Source organism: Muntiacus reevesi, chromosome 2 (assembly GCF_963930625.1).
Source record: "Muntiacus reevesi chromosome 2, mMunRee1.1, whole genome shotgun sequence".
Lineage (NCBI taxonomy): Eukaryota > Metazoa > Chordata > Mammalia > Artiodactyla > Cervidae > Muntiacus > Muntiacus reevesi.
Window position 1 is genome coordinate 269,439,407 of NC_089250.1, and position 21,445 is coordinate 269,460,851.

A 21,445-nucleotide genomic window follows, 5' to 3' on the forward strand; every position below is an offset into this window, starting at 1 on the left:
TAGATCAGGGATCGAACCTGTGTCTCCTGCATTGGCACAAGGATTTTTTACCCACTGAGGCACCAAGGAATCCCCAGATGCTGTGTGTGATGCTGTTTTTCTTAGTGAGGAACACACAACCCATTGAAAGCTAACATGAGAGCTCTCTGGAAATGCATGGCGGAAACTGCGAGGAAGCTCTCTTTGATCCCTCCAAAGTCTTAGGCTGCTAGTGGAGGGGGGAGTGTTCTGATGAACAGATGACAGAGATGAGAATGTGGCAAATATAGTAGGTTTCTGAGAATCCGGGAAATCAAATGCTGTCCTCCTGAGTTAGGAGAGTTTCTGAGTACCGCAAAGGACTAACACTACTAGACAGAGGTTATTATACTTTCCCAGACTTAGACCTGGGAAAAATGGAAACAGTGACAGGTTTTATTTTCTTGGGCTCCAAAATCACTGCAGACGGTTACTGCAGCCATGAAATTAAAAGACGCTTGCTCCTTGGGAGAAAAGCTATGACAGTTCATTTTAGTGGCTCAGTAGTGTCTGACTCTTTGTGACCCCATGGACTGCAGCATACCACGATTCCCTGTCCATTACCAACTCTTGGAACTTGCTCAAACTCATGTCCATTGAGTCAGTGACGCCATCCAACCCTCTCATCCTCTGTCGTCCCCTTCTCCTCCCGCCTTCAATCTTTCCCAGCATCAGGGTCTTTTCCAATGACTCAGTTCTTCACATCAGGTGACCAGAGTATTGGACTGTTGCCTCTTGACCTGCATATAGATTTCTCAGGAGGCAGGTAAAGTGGTCTGGTGTCCCCATCTCTTTAAGAATTTTCCACAGTTTGTTGGGATCCACACAGTCAAAACAAACATAGCATATTAAAAAGTGGAGGCAGCACTTTGTCAAGAAAGTTCTGTGTAGTCAAAGCTATGGTATTTCCAGTAGTTATATACGGATATGAGTTGGGCTATAAAGAAGGCTGAGTGCCGAAGAATTGATGCTTTCAAACTGTGGTGTTAGAGAAGGCTCTTGAGAGTCCCTTGGACTGCAAAAAGATCAAATCAGTCAGTCCTAAAGGAAATCAACCCTGAATATTCATTGAATGGACTGATGATGAAGCTGAAGCTCCAATACTTTGGCTACTTGATGATGCAGAGAGTCAACTCACTGGAAAAGACCCTGATGCTGGGAAAGATTGAAGGCAGGAGGAGAAGGGGATGACAGAAGATGAGATGGTTGGGTGGCATCGCTGACTCGATGGAGATGAGTTTGAGCAAGCTCCAGGCATTGATGATAGACATGGAAGCGTGGTGTGCTGCAGTTCATGGGATCGCAAAGAGTCAGACACGACTGAGCAACTGAACAAGACAGCATCTGTTAAAACTTACAATTGGGGGTACTTTTGGAGGGAGAAACTTATAAATTTCCATCTTTCTGTACATATTTTTCTATTTAGATTTTCTGTAACTACTTGGGAATGGGTCCGTATTGCTAAAATATATTTTAGTGGAAAACATCTTTATCACCACCCAGACTTGCAAATTCATTCGCATTGAGGTGGACAAATATATACAATAAATTTTAACATAAAAATTTCTGTCATCATTGTCTTCCTTTTAATTATAGTGCTTAGAAATCCTCGGGCACTTGGTTCTATTTCTCTGATCATACTTAAGTGATGCTGAAGCTCAGGAATCGGGAAAGAACCCACTGTTGGGTAGAAAAATTTCTCAGAGGAACAGAGAAGTCAGCACAATACAAGAGTTTCATTGCCAGGCTCTCAGCTGTCAGCTCAGCATCCTGCTCTTTCCATATGAGAACCTGTCTGCCTCCCCAGATCGCAAAAAAGAAAAAGCCCCTCAGGGCACTGCAGTGATCTCTTTGGGAATAACAAGTTGATTGTAGTTTTTTGGGGGGAGGGTAATTAACAGTTTTTAGAAAGTTAATTAAAAGTTTTACACAAGTATGATTTTGTTCCATGAGCCTATCTTCTCATTGCAGCTAAAAGTGAAAAGAAAATCGCAATTCTGAGGGAAGGGGAGGTCACAGAATCACAAATGCATATCTAGGGGTGTGACAGCCTTCATCTAACACAGGTGCTGATTTTCAAACCAGCACACCTCCTCCCACAGTGTACTGGCAACAGAAAGGAGTCAGATACCGATTTTCTATTTCAATCTGAGAGGAAGTGTCTATAGACAAGAAGTATCAGGGGTAAGTGGTTATTTCACAAAAAAGGAAATTCTTGAGGGTCCAAATCTAGTTCATTGTCAAAGCCACACAGAAGAAAAGAAGGATTCTGACTCTTGAGCTGGACTAGTAAAAAGAGGCCAGGACTAGAGATCCAACAGCAATCCATGACTGCTCTGAATTTATAATTTAGTGTAATCCACAATGACTTTGATTCCTGGCATTGACTGCGAATGACAATGCAGCTTAGACTTTTAATTTTCTTCAGAACCGTAGGGTTTTTTCTTTTCTTTGTTTATTTTTGGTTGCACTGAGTCTTCATTGCTGCGTGGGCTTTCTCTAGTTGGGGTGAGCGGGGGCTACTCCTTGCTGTGGTGCCCAGGCTTCTCATTGCAGTGGCTTCTCTTGCTGCAGAGCACAGATTCTAGGCACTCAGCCTTCAGTATCTGCAGCATGTGGGTTCAGTAGTTTGGTGTGCCACTCTAGAGAGCAGGCTCAAAAGTGCCAGCACACAGGCTTAGCTGCTCGAGGACGTGTGGAACTTTCCCGGACCAAGGATGGACCCCGTGTCTCCGCACCGGCAGGTGGATTCTTATCCACTGTGACACCAGGGGAGTCCTTAAGAACTGTAGTTTTGAACTCAGTCTGAAGTTCCGCCTCGTTTACTGAAAGCATAGATTAAATTTTCAGGGTTATTGCAGGTGTGCGTGCCTATGACACCTTCTGCTTCTAGTAATGAGTAAGATGAATCTACAAGTCACTGAGTCCTGTGCAGAAATGGTGAACCCGGATGACAGTTCCTGGTATAAAATTGTTTGCTTTATCTCTGAGTATACGAAGTGCTTGATGGAGACAGTAATTGTTACCTCCTGAAAATGTCTTTGATCTGTTAAATTGATGAGACTGTTTTCCCTATTGAAGAAAAGGAATCAGCACATAAGAAAAGTGTACATTTATAGCAATGAGTTTCAGAGAGCCCCAGTCAGGCTCAAATATACCATGATGCTTTCACTCATCTAAAAATATTCTACTATCAACTGTTGTTGTTGTTTAGTTGTAAGTCATTTCTGACTCTTTGTGACCTCATGGACTATAGCCGACCAGCTTCCTCTGTCATTGGGATTTCCCAGGCAAGAAAAGTGGAGTGGGTTGCCATTTCTTTCTCCAGGGGATCTTCCTGACCTGGGGATTGAACCCATGTCTCCTGTGTTGGCAGGAAGTTTCTTTACCACTGAGCCACCAGGGAAGCCCAAAATATAATGACATATTACCAAGAGAGCGCAATATCTATTTCAACTTTTGAGAGAACAGAGCTACCTGGATTTGTCAGATATCACGGTGATTAAATGTGCTAGATTTGTTACCAGCCAAGTCAGGTTTATGTCCTTTCTTGCCTATGGTGGTTTAGTTGCTAAGTCATGCCAGGTTTCCCTGCCTTGTATCATCTCCCTGAGTTTGCTCAAACTCATGTTCATAGAGTCAGTGATGCCATCCAACCATCTCATCCTCTGTCACCTCCTTTTCCTCCTGCCCTCAATCTTTCCCAGCATCAGGCTCTTTTCTAGTTACTTAGCTCTTCACCTCAGGTGGCCAAAGTATTGGAGCTTCAGCTTCAGCATCAGTCCTTCCAATGACTATTCAGGGTTGAGTTCCTTTAGGATTGACTGATTTGATCTCCTTGCTGCCCAAGGGACTCTTATGAGTCTTCTACAGCACACAGTTTGAAAGCATCAATTCTTTGACACTCAGCCTTCTTCAGGGTCCAACTTTCGCATCCATACATGATTACTGGAAGAACCATAGCTTTGACTATAGGGACCGTTGTCAGCAAACTGATGTCTCCACTTTTTAGTATGCTGTCTAGACCTTCATAGCAGTGGTTCACTCATTTATAAGAGCTCTTTTTTTTCAGATTTTTTTTCTGCTTTTATTTTATTCATCTTAAGTTAATTTTTTTTATTTGAGTATGTCGGGGCAGTCTCAGCGTGGGTTGAAAAAGAATTTCCAGACACAGTGTATTTCAGAAGGGGATGCATTTATTAAGAGCAGGGAGCAGAGATAATGAAGGTGCTACAAATGCAATTGGCTGGAGAGAGACTGTGCTTTTCATGGGTTAGCAGCTGATGTTTGCAGCCTCAAGACAAAGAAAATTCCTGCTGGAAGGCTAATACTAGGTTACTGGATAGGGCACTATAGTGGCTACCAGGATGGGCATTTTTGCCTAATTTGGGGTTAAGTCTACTGGTGATGATGGAAGGGGTGGGGGCAGAGCTTTTGGCAATGGTTACAACGGGGTTTTTCCAGCAGTCACATATGGATGTGAGGGTTAGAGTGTAAAGAAGGGTGGAGTGCCGAAGAATTGATGCTTTCAAACTCCGGGGCTAGAGAAGACTCTTGAGAGTCCCTTTACAGCAAGGAGATCAAACCAGTCAAGCCTAGAGGAAGTCAACCCTGAATATTCATTGGAAGGACTGATGCTGAAGCTGAAGCTCCAATACTTTGGCCACCTGATGTGAACAGCTAATTCACTGGCCCTGATGCTGGAAAAGATTGAGGTTAGGAGGAAAAGGGGGCAACAGAAAATGAGATGGTCGGATGGCATCACCAACTCACTGGATATGAGTTGAACAAACTCTTGGAGATACCGAAGGACAGGGAAAGCTGGTGTGCTGCAGCCCATGCAGTCGCAAAGAGTCAGACACAACTGAGCGACTGAACAACAATGGCCAAGGGGCTCAGACAGTTCCAGAGATGATCTTGTTTCTGGGCTCCATATCTGAGGCCTTGGGGCAAGACTCTACAGAGCATAGTTGATTTATAATGTTGCATTCATTTCTGCAGTACAGCAAAGTGAATCAGTATATGTATATATTTATCCACTCTCTTTTAGATTATTTTCCCGTATAGATCATCACAGAGTACTGAGTAGACTTTCTGTGCTGTGTGGGAGGTCTTGTCAGTTGTCTATTTTACATATAGCTGTGTGTATATGGGGTTTTCCTGGTGGCTCATACGGTAAAGAATGGGTCAGGAAGATCCCCTGGAGAAGGGCATGGCAACCCACTCCAGAATTCTTGCCTGGAGAGTTCCATGGATAGAGGAGCCTGGCGGAGTGCAATCCATGGGGTCACAAAGAGTCAGACATGACTGACAACTAACACTTTCACTACTTCAGCGTGTATATGTCTATCCCAATTTTCCAATTTATCCCTCCCCAACCTCCTCCTCAGTAATTATGTTTGTTTTCTACATCTGTGATTCAAATTTTATTTCATATATAGGTTCATTTGTATGACTTTTTTTAGATTCCACATACAAGTGATATCATATGATATATATAAGAGCTCTTTAAAATTTGTATGTTAAAATCTTGGAAATCTCTTAGTAAAATAAAAACAAGAAGGTAATATATCTCTGTGGAAATGAATAATAAGTGGACAAGTTTAAATCTCACTTGATGTAACACATGTGGCCCATGCCTCATTTTTCTATGCAGGAAACTCTAGCTCAGAAGGCAAATATTTTTCACAGAGAACTGGAAGGATGGCCATCAGAGATTTTGCAATAGAATTGATCTTCTTATCCAAGAATGTATTTGGAATCCTGGGAAAGTTCTCTCTTCTTTACCATTATCTCTTCTTTCACTTTGCTGGGTGCAGGCTAAGATCCACAGATCTGATCATTGAGTATCTGCTTATACCCCACTCCTTGGTCATGCTCTCTACAGGAACCCCAAGGACAATGGAGGTGTTTGGGTGGAAATATTTTCTGAATGATACTGAATGCAAAATTGTTTACTATATCCACAGAGAGGCCAAGGGAGTGTCCGTTGGTAGCACCTGTGTCTTGAGTGTCTGCCAGGCCATCACCATCTGTCCCAGGAACTCCAGGTGGGGGCAGCTTAAAATGAAAGCTCCCAAGTACACTAGATCTGCTATTTTCCTCTGCTGCGTTGTGCACATGCTGATAAATATTCTATTTACTAGGTATGTGGAAGATCATTGGAGTAACAGAAACATCACAAAGAAGAAAGATTTGGGATTGTGTTATGGTGTGATTCATAATAGAATCAAAGTTTTACTGAGTGTAGGATGGTTTTCACTTCCTGCTGTGTCATGTCTGGTCTCACGATCTGGTTTAGCGGCTCCATGGTTTTCATCTTGTCCAGGCCCAAGCAAAGGGTGCAATATATTCACAGGGCCAGCATCTCTGCAAGATCCTCCCCGAATCTAGAGCTCCCTAGAGCATCCTGGTCCTGGTGAGCATCTTTGTGTCTTTGTACAGTGTCTCCTCCACGTTTCGCATTTGTTGGGCTCTTTTTAACAACCCCAGCTGGTGGCTGGTGACTTCTGCTGCACCCGTTACTGCATACTTCCCAGCTGTAAGCCCCTACATTCTCATGAGTCATGGTTGCAGAGTACCCAGGCTCTCCTTTTCTTGGATAAAGATGAAATAATCACCTAAGCTTATGTTGTTCAGTCACCAAGTCGTGTCCAACTCTTTGCGACCCCATGGACTGCAGCACACCAGGCTCCCCTGTCCTTTACTATCCCCAGGAGTTTGCTCAAATTCATGTCCATTGAATCGGTGATGATATCTAACCATGTCATCCTCTGCCACCCCCTTCTCCTCCTGACGTCAATCTTTCCCAGCATCAGGGTCTTTTCCAATGAGTCAGCTCTTTATATCAGGTGGCCTAAGTATTAGAGCTTCAGCTTCAGCATCAGTCCTTCCAGTGAATATTCAGGGTTGATTTCCTCTAGGATTGACTGGTTTGATCTCCTTGCTGTCCAAGGGACTGTTAAGAGTCCTCTCTACCACCACAGTTTGAAAGCATCAGTTGTTCAGCGCTCAGCCTTTCTTATGGTCCAACTCTCACATCCATACATGACTACTGGAAAAACCATAGCCTTGACTAGACGGACGTTTGTTGGAAAAGTAATGTCTCTGCTTTTCAATATGCTGTCTAGGTTGGTCATAGCTTTTCTTCCACGGAGCAAGCGTCTTTTAATTTTGTGGCTGCAGTCACCATCCACAGTGGTTTTCGAGCCCAAGAACTGTCTCCTGCTAGGGTTCAAAGGGGGCTCATAGTGTATAGTTTTAATGGTCCATTTTGGTGACCTGACAAACGGGTTGAAGTCACAGTGACCAAATTGCCCTCGTGGGCATCCTGTTCTTTTCTTAAAGTGATATCCTGTTTTTTCCTGCTGATGTCCTGTTTTACCAGTTTCTCAAGACTTGCCAGTTTCTCAAGACTACGTGACCCCCGGACCATGAGACCCCTTTGACTCCCTAGTAACAAGACCCCGGCTGCAGGCTAGAGATACACTAAGGCCCCTCCCTTCGGGAAGCAGTTCCCCATCAACAAGGTATAAGAAGGGATGGCTGTAAGGGAGCACACTGGCTTCTCTCAAAAGGCAGCCACTTCTCTCTTCCCGCAGTAAAGCTTTCTCTGCCGGGATGCCCAGGTCACTCTCCTCTCCGCGCTAGTCTGTCATCACCGTTTCCGCTTTCCCCCCATCAATTTGCTGTGAAGTGATGGGAGTGTGTGTCATAATCTTGGTTTTTTGAATGTTGAGTTTAAAGTAAGTCAAAAAAAAGAAAAATATCATATATCAACACATGTCTGTGGAGTCTAGAAAAAAGGTGTAGACGATCCTATTTTCAAAGTAGAAGAAGACACAAAGACATAGAGAGGAAATGTATGGACACCAAGGGGGGAGAAGGGGTGAAGGGGATGAATTGGCAGATTGGGATTGACACCTATACACTCTTGATGCTATGTATAAAATAGATAACTGATGAGAACGTGCTCTATAGCACACAGTATTCAATGCTCAGTGCTCTGTGCTGACCTGAGTCTGAAAGAAGCCCAAAACGGAGCGGGTATATGTACGTGTATGACTGATTTATTTTTCTGTGCAGTAGAGACTAACACAACTTTATAAAGCAACTATACGCTAGTAAAAATTAATTTTAAAAATTTCAGTGTCATCCAAGGATTAGCAGAGGTGGGGCTATGAACATTCTGTGTCTAGAGTATTTTCTGGACAGTGAAAACGATTTGTGGAAAACTTTTATTTTTTTAACAGTTAATTTTTTAATTCAAAGAATTTGAATTCTAAAAGAACAGTCAATAAAATGGGTGCCAGGTGTCTCAAGAAATATTCAGTCCCTTGAGCTCCGTGTGCCATTAAACTTGGAAGTATTGACAGGTACACCGAGACGGGTGTTTGGTTTCCTTATTTTTAAGTCTGGATACTATAAAATCCTTAGAGAAAAACATAGGCAGAACATTATTTGACATAAATCTCAGCAACATCTTTTTCAATCCATCCACTACAGCAATGGAAGTAAAAGCAAAAGCAAACAAGTTGGACCAAATTTAACTCAAAGGAAACCACAAATAAAACAAAAAGCCCACGGAATGGGAGGAAATGTTTGTGACTGACAAGGAATTAGTCTCCAAAACTTACAAATCATTCATGTAACTGAGTACCCAAAAAATGCAATCAAAAATGGGCAGAAGACCTAAACAGACATTTCTCCAAAGAAGACATACAGATGGCCAAGAGGCACATGAAAAGATGCTCAACATCACTAATTATTGCATGCACACATGCTAAGTCACTTCAGTCGTGTCTGACTCTGTGTGACCCCATGGACTGCAGCCCACCAGGCTCCCCTGTCCACGGGATTCTCCAGGCAAGAATACTGGAGTGGGTTGCCATTTCCTTCTCCATTGTCTGAAAGGTAACCAAAGGTAATTAAACCCAGAAGCAAGCTGAGAAAAAAGAAAAAAACAAACCCTAAAAGAACCAGAACTACTTCAATTACTCCTTTTTGAGCTATTACTCCCATGCTGGTTCCAAGGGCGGGGAGAATTCCCTGACAACCAAATGTACATCTTTGTTACAGATAAAGTTAGTTTTAACTCTTGGAGACTCTCACCCCCTTGTCACTAGGTGATCACTAATTATTAGAGAAATGCAAATCGAAACTGCAGTGAGATATCACCTTACAAAAGAATGCCCATAATCAAAAAAGTCTACAAATAATAGTGCTAAAGAGGGTCTGGAGAAAAGAGAACCCTCCTTGGTGGGAACGTCACTGTTAGAAAGAATGTACACTGGTACAGTCAAAGTGGAGAACAGTATGGAGTTTCCTTTTAAAAAAAAAAGTAAACAAAAATAAATGGAAAACTTATCAAGTTTGATTATTAATCAATTCAATGCTTATAAATAATGGATTCATGTCACTATATGTTTCTCCAGTGTCACAAACTGTACAACCCTGAAAGTGAACTATAAGGTAAACTATGGACCCTAAATACTTTTGATATCACTATAGATTCATCAGTGGTAACAGAAGTACCCCTATGGTGGAGGAGGATGATAAAAAAGGAGGTTATATGTATGTGGGAATAAGAAGCATATGAAAATTTCTGTACCTTTCTCTGAATTTTTCTGTGAAACTAAATCTTCTCTAAAAATAATCTTTAAACTTTAAAAAGTACATTGTTATTGGGGCATGCACACTTCATAGGATCTTTTTAAAAAGATTTAATGCTCTCAACTAATATTTAGAGAATGGATATGTTTCCCTTGTTTTATTTTTATCTCAATTAACGCACTTTATAGATGTGATAAAATATCAGGTAAAGAGTAGGGAGAGAACAAACTATAGCCACATTATTCTTTTTTTTTTTTTTTTTTCTTTAGTATTTATTTATTTGATTGAGTCAGGTCCTAGTTGTGGGAGCATGGACTTAGTTGCCCTGTGGCATGTGGGATCCTAGTTCCCTGACCAGGGATGAAACCCATGTCCTCTGCATTGCAAGGCAGATTCTTAACCGTTGGCCCACCAGGGAAATCCCCCAAACAATTCTTAAAATGTAGAAACACACATACAATAGGGCAGCAACACCAAAAAAACTCTCATCTTCAAATTCAGTTACAATGTGCCTTATCACTTAATATTGATCACTACTTCCTTTGTGTATGATCAAATACACATTTACGGCATCATGTCCAAAGGCTTTGGTCCCGTCCCATTTTAATCCATCCTCCGTGACTGCCTTTGGTTCATTTTCAGAGAAAGCTGTGATGTAAATACCTTGGCGTCCCCGGGTCTCTGAAGATGGAGGCCCCCTCACCTATGGATAGGTGGTCACAACGCACGCAAATCATTTTGGGAATGCCTGTGGCCCCAGGGGTCTTCCCAGGTGGCTCAGTGGTAAAGAATCCGCCTGCCATGTAGGAGACCCAGGAGACGATGGTTCGATCCCTGGGTCAGGAAGATCCCCTGAAGGGACTGACAACCCACGCCAGTATTCCTGCTGGGAAACCCCAAGGGCAGAGGAGCCTGGAGGGCTCTCGCCCACGGGGTCGCAGAAGAGCGGGACACGGCTGAGCTACTGAGCACGGAAGCACGTGGCCCCAGGGAGGGGAGGGGGAGACAGGGCCCGGGACTCGGGGTAACTTTGGAAGATCTGGGAGAGCAAGCCTCACCCCGCCAAGGGCGTCATGTGACTTTGTCCTCCACTCGCCTCCGCCTCCCCTTCCCCAAGCGCAGCTCGCGGCCACGGAGGGCCGCCCCCAGGAGGAGCCCCTCCCGGGCATCAGGCCGACGAGCCGGCGTTCTCAGAGGTTCCAGCCCCGCGCCCTCGCCTGCTCAGGGCTCCCAGGGGTGCTGTGTGCGATGGCTCCGGCTCAGAGCCACGGAAGACGGGTGTCACAGGAGCCGCGTCAGCACCCACAGGGCTTGTTCAACGTGCCGGCTCACGGCTTCCCCTCAAACCGGCCAACTCACCACTTCTTAGACTGGGGAGGCTTGTATCCACTTTAAGGCTGCAGAGAACATCTTCAGGGAAGCGGTTCTCATCTGGGGGCCCAGGAGGCCCCTCCTCGCAAACTCCGGCCCCTGCTCCCGGGGAGCAGCCGCGCTGCTCGTCTTCCGGCTCCCGGCGCGGCCCGGGCTGGACGCGCGGCTTCGGCGCGTCTGCGAGGGCTCAGCGCCAGCTTCAGGCCCGGAGGGGCGGCGGGGTCTGCCGGGCCGGGGTCGGGAGGCGGACGCCGGTGCCGCTCACCGGTCCCGTGCTGGCGGAATCCGGGGAGCGAACGCGTGTGGACACAAAGGAGAGCCTGACGGTGCGTCTCCCGGGGGAGCTGATCGTCCTGATCTCTCCTGAGACAAGGACAGGAGAGGTGGGCCTTCTCGGCTTGTCAAGCTCCTGCCTGTGGGCGCGTGGGGAGCAGGCGAAGGCGCCCTGCTGACGCCTTGGAAGGTGTAATCTCAGGACGCTGAGTGATTCTTCCCCATGACCTTGAGGAGAAAACGACCCAGGGCAGGAGGAAAAGAGGAGGAAATGGCCGCTTCTCGGGTAAATGTCCTGTCCTGGGTCAGAGGCTACGTCTGCTTTTCCTCCTGAAATGCCCTGCATTAACAGTTTATAAACCTTTCATTCTCTACTTCTGATGTTGCCTATTGAGGTGGTTTTCAACTGCTAAATTTTTCCCTTTTTATTCTGATGATGGTCAAGATCAGAGCTTTAGAATGCTTCTCCCTCATGTCCCAGAGCCTCTTCTCAGGTGTCTCTGTGCATCAAGGCTGCCTGGAGAACTTGAAGCATCCTCACCGAGAATTAATGACTTTCCTTGTGGCTAAGAATCCTCCTGCCAACGCAGGGGACACGGGTTCCATGCCCGGCCATTAAGATCCCACGGGCCGCGGTGCAGCTAAGCCCGTGCCCACAAGTACTGAGCCTGTGCTCTGGAGCCCTGGGGATGCAACTACTGAAGTGTGTGCCCTGGAGCCCGCGCTGCACGAGAGAAGCCCCCGCAGTGAGAAGCCTGTGCACCACACCTAGAGAAAAGCCCGCATAGCAACAGAGACCCAGCGTAGCCGGAAATAAATGAATGGATAAATCAAAATAGAAGGACCTGGGATTTAGGAGGGCGGCTGGTTATAAGGGCTGCTAGGGAAGACCTATGAGGAATTTACATTTGCTTATGAATTTGCAGGCCGTTATCTAGCACGTGTGCTTATGTGAATAACTGGTGTCAAAGCAAGGCACGTGCAGGCCACCAGTCTACACAAATGATGCTAAGGCAGCAATATAATGGTCAGTGTAAGTAACTCTCACCAATACTCCTATGCAATCCATACTGTAAGCATCATAATGTCCCAGATGTTAAAAACGAGGAAATGATGCACTGTACCATTTATGGAAAATACGATCTCAAGTTATTTGAGGGTTATGGCCAGTAGAAAAAGAGGAGTTACCATGAGATGTCATTCTACGTGCATCCTAAGTCACTTCAGACGTGTCCAACTCTTTGTGACCACGTGGAGTGTAGCCTGCCAGACTTCTCTGTCCATGGGATTCTCCAGGCAAGAATACTGGAATGGGTTGCCCTGCCCTCCTCCAGGGGATCTTCCGGACCCAGGGATCGAACCAGTGTCTCTTATGTCTCTGGCATTGGCAGACAAATTCTTTACCACTAGCACTACCTGGGAAGCCCCATGAGATGTCATCCTACTGTGTTACAGATACTTTGTATTCACCATCAGTTAGTGACGACTTAAAAAAAAAAAAACCCAGGGGGATGTTAATGCTTCTATCAGTGTTAACATTGGTGGTGGAATAAATGTGTGCATGCTCACTTGTGTCTGACTCTTGCAACCCCATGCACTGGAGCCCACCAACCTCCTCTGTCAATGGGATTTCCCATGGCAAAAATATTGGAGTGGGTTGCCATTTCCTTCTCCAGGGGATCTTCCTGACCCAGGGATCAAACCTACATCTCCTGTGTCTCCTGCATTGGCAGGCAGGTTCTTTACCACTGAACCACCTGGAAGCTTGTTACTGATGAGAACACTTCATCAATTATACATCAAGTTTAATATATGAAAAGCCGTTCACTTTTATTAATTAACATATAGTAAGTTCACACATAATCTAAATAAAACTTTCCAAAGTTTATAATGTTTGATCAAAATACAGATTACAAGCATTTGGAAACATTCTTGTTCTTCTGATACAATGGTCAGAGAAATGTGATATTTATGGTTTACAAAACAGAGAGCGCCAAAATTTAGTAAACAAGGATGTACATTAATTACATGACCTTTCAGGAAAAGGTTACATAGATTTTTCTTGGGTATCTGTGAAGATTTCCTGATTGCTACCATGTCAACTAAAATTCATGACTTCTAGTTATTGCAGTTATAAGCATATGTCAAGATTTCCGTGAACTGCCATCTTTATATCCATAAAAAACCATTGGCACAACTATTTAAAATTTAGACTCTCTTACTTTAATACAAAGAATTATTCTCTGAACACTTACCTAATGGTGACATAGAGGAATGTTTTAAACAATGATAGTCATCACCTTCATTTAGACTTCCACTATACATTTCACATTACAAGATCCTTAATAGTCCATAGAAAAGTAGATAAAAATTGTTTCCACCTAATATAGAAGGGTCTTGTTTAACTTTGAGACAGCAAAGATCAAGAATATTAGTTTTTAAAAAAGCATGTGAGTTCACATACACACTAGAAACAAAGGTCTAGCCTGTAGTAATTTTAAAGTTGAGTTATATTAAATTTTATTTTCACATAATGTCAATATGAACAAGCATACAATGGTAATAATTATATTGTCCAACATCTCTCACCTTGATCCTATGGTCCAAGTAACAAATAAGTTTTCTAAGTGTTTTAACTATGGATTATTTTCTATAATATCCTGATTTAAAGTAATACCAGAAAAGGGTTATTGACTGAATGCTATCTTTGATGAATTCTCTGATATTTATTTAGACCTGAGTTTTTAAATTCGTTTTGTACATTTCTCACAGCATTAAACGTTCTTCCCAAGATGAACCCTCCGGCATTTTCTGATGTGTATGCTTAGGACAAACCTGTTTCCTCACTTATTACATTTGTAGGGTCTGTCTCCAGCACACGGTCTCTGATGCTGAATGAGGTGACGGTTCACTTCAAGGCTCTGTCACATTATTTATATTTGTAAGACTACTTGGCAGTATGAATTATGTTATGACTAGTAAGGTTTGAGTGTCAGTTAAAAGCTTTGCCTCATTCTTTACATTTGTATGGTTTCTCCCCAGTATGAATTCGCCTATGTTTATTAAGGTTTGAACTCTGATTAAAGGCTTTGCCACATTCTGTACATTTATAAGGCTTCTCTCCTGTATGAATTCGCCTATGTTTATTAAGGTTTGAACTCTGATTAAAGGCTTTGCCACATTCTGTATATTTATAAGGCTTCTCTCCTGTATGAATTCGCTGATGTTGAGTAAGTGTTGAGTTGTGATTAAAGACTTTGCCACATTGTGTACATTTATAAGGTTTCTCACCTGTATGAGTTCGCTGATGTTGAATAACATGTGAACGCCTGATAAAGGCTTTGCCACATTCTGTACATTTGTATAATTTCTTCCCAGTATGAATTCTCTGATGATGGATAAGGTTTGAGCGCTGATTAAAGGCTTTGTTACATTCTGTACATTTATAAGGCTTCTCCCCATATGAATTCTTTGATGTCGATTAAGATTTGAGGAACTGATAAAAGCTTTGCCACATTCTTTACACTTGTATGGTTTCTCCCCAATATGGATGTCGAGTAAGTGTCCTACTTTGATTAAAAGCTTTCCCACAATTCTGACATTTATATGGCTTCTCCCCAGTATGGATTCGCTGATGTTGAATAAGTGCCGTACTTTGGTTAAAGGCTTTCCCACAATTCTGACATTTATATGACTTTTCCTCAGTATGGATTCGCCTATGTTGATTAAGGTTTGAATTCCGAGTAAAGGCTTTGCCACATTCTGTACATTTGTAAGTCTTCTCTGCTGTATGAGTTCTGAGATGTCGAGTAAGGTTTGAGGGCTTGCTAAAGGTTTTGCCACATTCTGTGCATTGGTTAGGTTTCCCTCCAGTATGGGTTTTCCTGTGTCTTTTTAGATTTGATAATTGAGGAAAGACTTTCCCACATTTATTCCACTTGCCATGTTCCCCCTTAGCATGAATACTCGGATGTTGAGTAAGTTGTGATGACTGGTTAGAAACTTGAACACATTCACTAAATTGGTAATTGTTTTCTTCAGTGTGGATATTCCTATCTGTAATAAGATTTGGGCTTTGATAAAAGACATTTCTACATTCATCCCTTTCATCATGGTTCTCTGAACACTGAGTTCTCTGGTGATTCATGAGACCTGAGTCTTGGTCAAAGTGATTCCCTGGTTCAAGGCATGGGTAGATTCTGGCTCCATCATAAATACTGTTGTAATAACTGAAGATGGAGTTCTCGCTTAAGGCCTCACTCACTGGATTACACATGGAAGGTTGTTCCGCATTATCTGTACTATGATACCCGTTGAATGACGGTGGCCAGATAAAGATTCTCTCATTATTATCGACATTACAGATATTGGAATAGGGAGAAAATGTTTGTTGGTGGAAAAGTAATGAGCCCTCATTAAAGGATCTCTCAACTTGATCATAGTGAGATTTTCTTCCTTCATTTTCAAATCTCTGGCTTTCAGACATGTATGACTGACTGTTTAATTCAAACCTATGTTCATACTGGCTTGAGTGATTATTTGTAGCATAGACTAGGTGACTTTCCATGTTTTCAAAATTTCACATCAGAGAATATGTATTTTTTTTTACATCATATGTGTCCTTGCTTACAAAAACATATTTTTCTGCCGAACTTATTGACTTCAAATGGGATTTTTCCCAATTTGACACATATCCTCAATTTCTTTTGGCAATCATGTTTTCATCATGGATAATTGTCCCAATTTGGTTACATCTAAAACAACATCTTTTTGCCCTTCACAGGCCCCCTTACTTTCCCAGTCTTTCATTAAGTACAGATTTCCAAGCTGAGAGCTCTCAGAACTTCCCAGCACCTCACACATGAATCTCCTATGCACGGCTTCTTTGGGAACAAACCCTGGGTGTCATGAGAAGATATCACTGGAAGATAACAAATAACCGAGATCCCACTTAGTACTTGGAGTGAATATGCTTTACAGTTGTATGCAATACTGACAAACCCTTAGCTAGATTAATAAGAGGTGAGATGCAAGTAAAATCAGAAGTAAAAACAACAGCCCTGTACATGTTACATAGAACAAAAACTCATTCTATCAGGTTAGGATGAATGATACTATACCAAAGAGTTGAATACCTCAAAGAAAGATTTAATTCTTAGAAACACAGAACACCTTAGATGTTAGCATGAGTGAATTAAAAAATTATAGCACAATTAAAACTATTAGTAAAGAGTAAAAAAGTAATTTAAAAAATCCCTGGAGTTGATGAATTAACTGGAAAATTTCAGCAACCTTTCAAGAAAAATAAATATCAGTTCTCCATAAGGGATCACCATGTACACACTTCTATATAAAATGGATAGCCAACAAGTTCCTACTCTACTGCAGAGGGAAATCTGCTCAATGTCATGTGGCAGCCTGGATAGGAGGGGAATCTGGGGGAGAAAGGACACATGTACATGGATGGCTGAGTCACTCTGCTGCCCACAACATTGTTCATCGGTTATACTCCAGTACAAAATAAAAGAACAGTAAAAAATATTTCTGTGAGTTAATAGATATATTACATGGTTTTAGCATTGATGAGCTGGGGTAAATCCACTTAAAATGTCTAAAATTTGCTCATAGAAAGTAAAAATTGGGAGGTAGAAATTGGGGATTACATTTTATGATCTCAGGGACTGAGTCTGAACTTCGGAGAGCCATGTTTGAAGTTTCCATTGGAAACTGGAAAACAGGAAGCATATATCTGTTCCCAGTATTTCTGGAATTTTGTCAACTAATCCCAGCATCTCCACAACTCTCCTCACACGTTTCTGACTTGAGGCAGAGTCAGGAATTTGGAAAGACTTTAAGGCAGACTTTGTCAGAACTGTGAGCAGCCTTTCCTAGGTCCCCCAAAGCAGCGAGAGTATGCAGGTCCCCAGAGACCAGGAGGAAGGTTTTGGCTCTCAGTGAAAGTGAGGGAAAAACCACTGGAGCTGAAGAACAACACACGGAGGTTTAAGAGCAGGAGAACGGGGAAGGTCATGTCCCTCTTTGACAGAAATAAACCCAGGCTTCTCACTCTAGTGAAGCAGGCCCCCCCAGACCACCTGAACAAGTCTGGCTTCCTCTGTGGTCTTTGGATCCCTCACCTGTGTCATCTGCTTCATTCATTCACACCTAGCGCTGGGATTCTTCCTTTACTCCAAAGGGGACCTGCTCGTTATAAAAATGAATACACACACCAAAAAAAAGAAAGAAAAATGAACACAATTAGGACTTTGTGTTTAACATATATACTCTAATATGTACAAAAACAACCAAGAAGGATCTGCTGCATAGCCCAGGGAACTATTCTCAACATTTGTAATAACCCATAAGGGAAAGTGTCTGACTTGACTAATGAAAGCCTCTCCTTACAAAACTTGGTATCTCTCCTGAACACAGCTGAGTGCTCATATTTCAGAGCCAACGAGCAGCAGAGAGACACTAGGAGGCAGTGGAGTTTCCACCTTAACTGTGTTGGATTTTGCACCCCCCTCACTACGTCTTTCCAAGATTTTATTAAAGATAAACAGAAAAAAATGGAACTTCATGGTGTGAGAACCTAGCAGAAGACACCCAAATCAGTGACCATCAGGTGTAATGGGATAAACTGGTGTCAGGTGAGAGAAACACTCGAGAAGACACATGGTCTCTGCTCAGGTACTTTCGGCAAAATTAAGGAAATCTCAGTGTATCTTGAGAAAATGTCAGTTTTATGCATTTTTACTCCAAAAATATCTCCCCTGTTCTCCCCTAATAGCACATTTAAACAATAGACCTTTCTTACCAATGTAGAGAATAGTCAGATTTTTTTCAAAAGTCTCTAAGGAATTCTAGACTGTGAGGAAAGCTGAGCGCCCAAAAATTGATGCTTTTGAACTACGATATTGGAGAAGACTCTTGAGAGTCCCTTGGACTGCAAGGAGATCCGACCAGTCCCTCCTGAAGGAGATCAGTCCTGGGTGTTCATTGGAAGCACTGATGCTGAAGCTGAAACTCCAATACTTTGGCCACCTCATGAGAAGAGTTGACTCATTGGAAAAGACCCTGATGCTGGGAGAGATTGGGGGCAGGAGGAGAAGGGGATGACAGAGGATGAGATGGCTGGATGGCGTCACCGACTAGATGGGCATGAGTTAGACTAAACTCCGAGAGTTGGTCATGGACAGGGAGGCCTGGCGTGCTGTGATTCACGGGGTCGCAAAGAGTTGGACACGACTGAGTGACTACACTGAACTGAACAGTCGCTCAGTCGTGTCTGACTCTTTGCGACCCCACCCCATCCCAAGGGGAATTCTGCATATCAAAGCGTTCCCTTGTTGATCTTTCCAAAAGGGAATATTTTGAAAAACTGAAAGCTGTTCATTCCCCCTGGGAATGCTTCATGCCCTGTAGGGAGCCTGGAGGCAGAAAGGAGAAGAGGCCCATGCACAGAGAAGATCCAGATTGTGACTCATAAAATAAAAGAAAAAATAGGATTTAATAGTTGAAAACCACCTCGCCAGGCAAGAATATCAGAAAAAGAGAATTAAAGGTGTATATGTTTTCAACCCAGGGCATTTAAGGAGGAAAAAGCAGACACAGCCTCTCACCTGAATCAGGACATTCCCCTGAGAAGCTGCCATTTCCTCCTCTTCTTCCTCCTGCCCTGGGTCGTTTTCGCATCACGACTGTGGAGGAATCACCTCAGCATCGTGAGATTACACCTCCAGAGGTGCCAGCACAGCTCCTTCGCCTGCTCCCAACACCCCCACAGGCAGAAGGACCTTGAAAAGCGAGAAAGGCCGACCTCTCCTGTCCTTCGTCTCAGGCGAGATTCAGGACAATCAGCTCCTCCGTGGAGACCAATCTATCAAATTGTTGTTGTTGTTGTCTACTCTTCTTTCTTCTTATAAATTCCCCCAAATTGTGCTCACACGGGTGTGTGGGCTGCACTGACTTGCCCCTTTAAAGCCCACGCAGAGCAGAACTTGCTGCCTCTCCGCGGACTGACGCTGGGCCTCAGCTCTCACAAATGGACCAGGAGCCGTGTCCTTAACACGGGCCCCCCCTTAGAATCCCCTGGAGCACTTCCTACACACCACACTGGGGCTCCCACAGGGCCAAGAGAGAACTCTGACGGGAGGGCGCCGGGGAGGTCATTTCCTAACACCGGTCCCGTGACCCTGATGGGAAACAGATGGAAACCACTTGGCCAATGGTTCAGATTCTTCCTGAACCATTTCAGTGAATTGAACCCCTCGAGGTCTGGTCCCCACTCTAAGAAGTTATGAATCTGCAGGTCTGAGGTGGGGCCGTGAAATGAGTCTTCAGCAAGTTCCCTGCTTGTTCTGATGCTTCTCCCCCAAGACCCACACTCAGCAGCCCTGAGCTTCAGCCCTCACACTCAGCACAGCTGAGACCTCTCAGGAGGGGAGGGTTTAGGGTGGGAATTTCTGAGGGAGGTCAGGCTAGAACCAGGCAGAGAAAGCTGCAATTCTTGGGGTTCAGGCCTTTCTAAGTGACCCTGGGTGAAGTGCTCTGGGCTCCCCAGGCTGAGTGTGGATGGGTCCATTCAAACCAGAGGAGCAGGATTCTGGTGAGCTCTGAGGGTGTCACTGAAGGGGGTCCTGTGAAGTAGACGCGGGGGTTCAGCAAGACTGCTGGTCTCAAGGAAGGGGGTCATCTAGTGCAGGTGCTCACAGGACTGGCTGGTGTGAGTTCAAGGACCTGCAGGCTGCCTGCTCCCCAGACAGACGCTGAGGCAGCAACAGCATGGAGCAGTTCAGGGGAGCTCTCAGCAGCACTCTGTAGGATCCTTCTTATTAGAGCCGTCACCATGCCCCAGCAGTTACGGGGCACAGGGGAAGGTACATGCAGAAATGATGGAAAATATATTATCACATTATTTGAGGGTTAAGGGTAGTAAGGTAACTAACTGTTACAGATGCTATCCTCTGTGTTACCTAATAGTTTATTGTCACAATCTCTCCCCCGTAACCTTAAGGAAGGTGGGAGAGTTTAATGTTGGTGGTGGGTTAACACTTCATTCATTACAAATCAACTTTATCACCAAAAACCATTCAATTTTATTAATTAACATATGAGGATATCACACATAGTCATAATAAAACCTTTTACAATCCACTGTGTGACCTTAATTAAAATACAGATTTACAAACATAGACAACAATATTCATTTCTCTGATACAATGAGCTGAGAATCGTGACTTCTGTGGTTACAAAATAGAGGCTAATCATTTAATATACAAGGTGTAACTAGCTACATGACTCTTCTGGGAAGCCTTTCACATACTTTTCTAGGGTTATCAGAGATGTCGTTATCAGAAACATGTCAACTAATATTCATGACTTTGGTTGATATGATAAAGATACATCAAGATTCCAGTGAACTGTCATTGTCTTATCCTTAATAAGCAAGTGATATAACTATTGAAAATTTAGAACAATCCTTTGTCTTACTTTGATACATGGAATTAATTCCAATACATTCTTTGATATTTATTTAGATTTGATTAAATACTTTGGTACTTTTTTTTTTAAACATCATTCACTTGTCTTTCTTGTATAAACCCTCTCCTGTTTTCTAAACTACATTTGGGATGAACCTCTTTCATCACTTATTACATTACTAGAGTTTCTCTACAGAATGTACACTGCATATGCATTAAATAAGCAGGGTGATGATATACAGGCTTGATATTCTCCTTTCCCAATCTGGAACCAGTCTGTTGTTCCATGTCCGGTTCTAACTGTTGCTTCTTGACCTGCATACAGGTTTCTCAGGGGGCAGCTAAGGTGATCTGGTATTCTCATCTGTTTAAGAATGTTCCACAGTTTGTTGTGATCCACACAGTCAAATGCTTTAGTGTAGTCAATAAAGCAGAAGTGGATGTTTTTCTGGAATTCCCTTTCTCTATGATCCAATGAATGTTGGCAATTTAATCTGCATTTTCCAAATCTGGCTTGTACATCTGGAAGTTCTCAGTTCACGTACAGTTGAAGGCTGGCTTGAAGGATTTTCAGCATTACCTTGGTAGCATGTGAAATGAGTGCTATTGTCCAGTAGTTTGAACATTCTTTGGCATTGCCCTTCTTTGGGACTGGCATGAAAACTGACCTTTTCCAGTCCTGTGGCCAC

The 21,445-nt window shown here is 43.3% G+C and overlaps 1 protein-coding gene and 1 pseudogene across 1 annotated transcript in view; both read right to left on the reverse strand.

The window, feature by feature from the left end:
• The window catches only part of LOC136161629 (small ribosomal subunit protein uS14-like), a 539,148-nt gene that overhangs the window by 150,094 nt on the left and 367,609 nt on the right, over positions 1-21,445 (reverse strand). The window lies entirely within an intron of this gene.
• Positions 14,267-15,760, reverse strand: LOC136157549 (zinc finger protein 724-like; annotated as a pseudogene).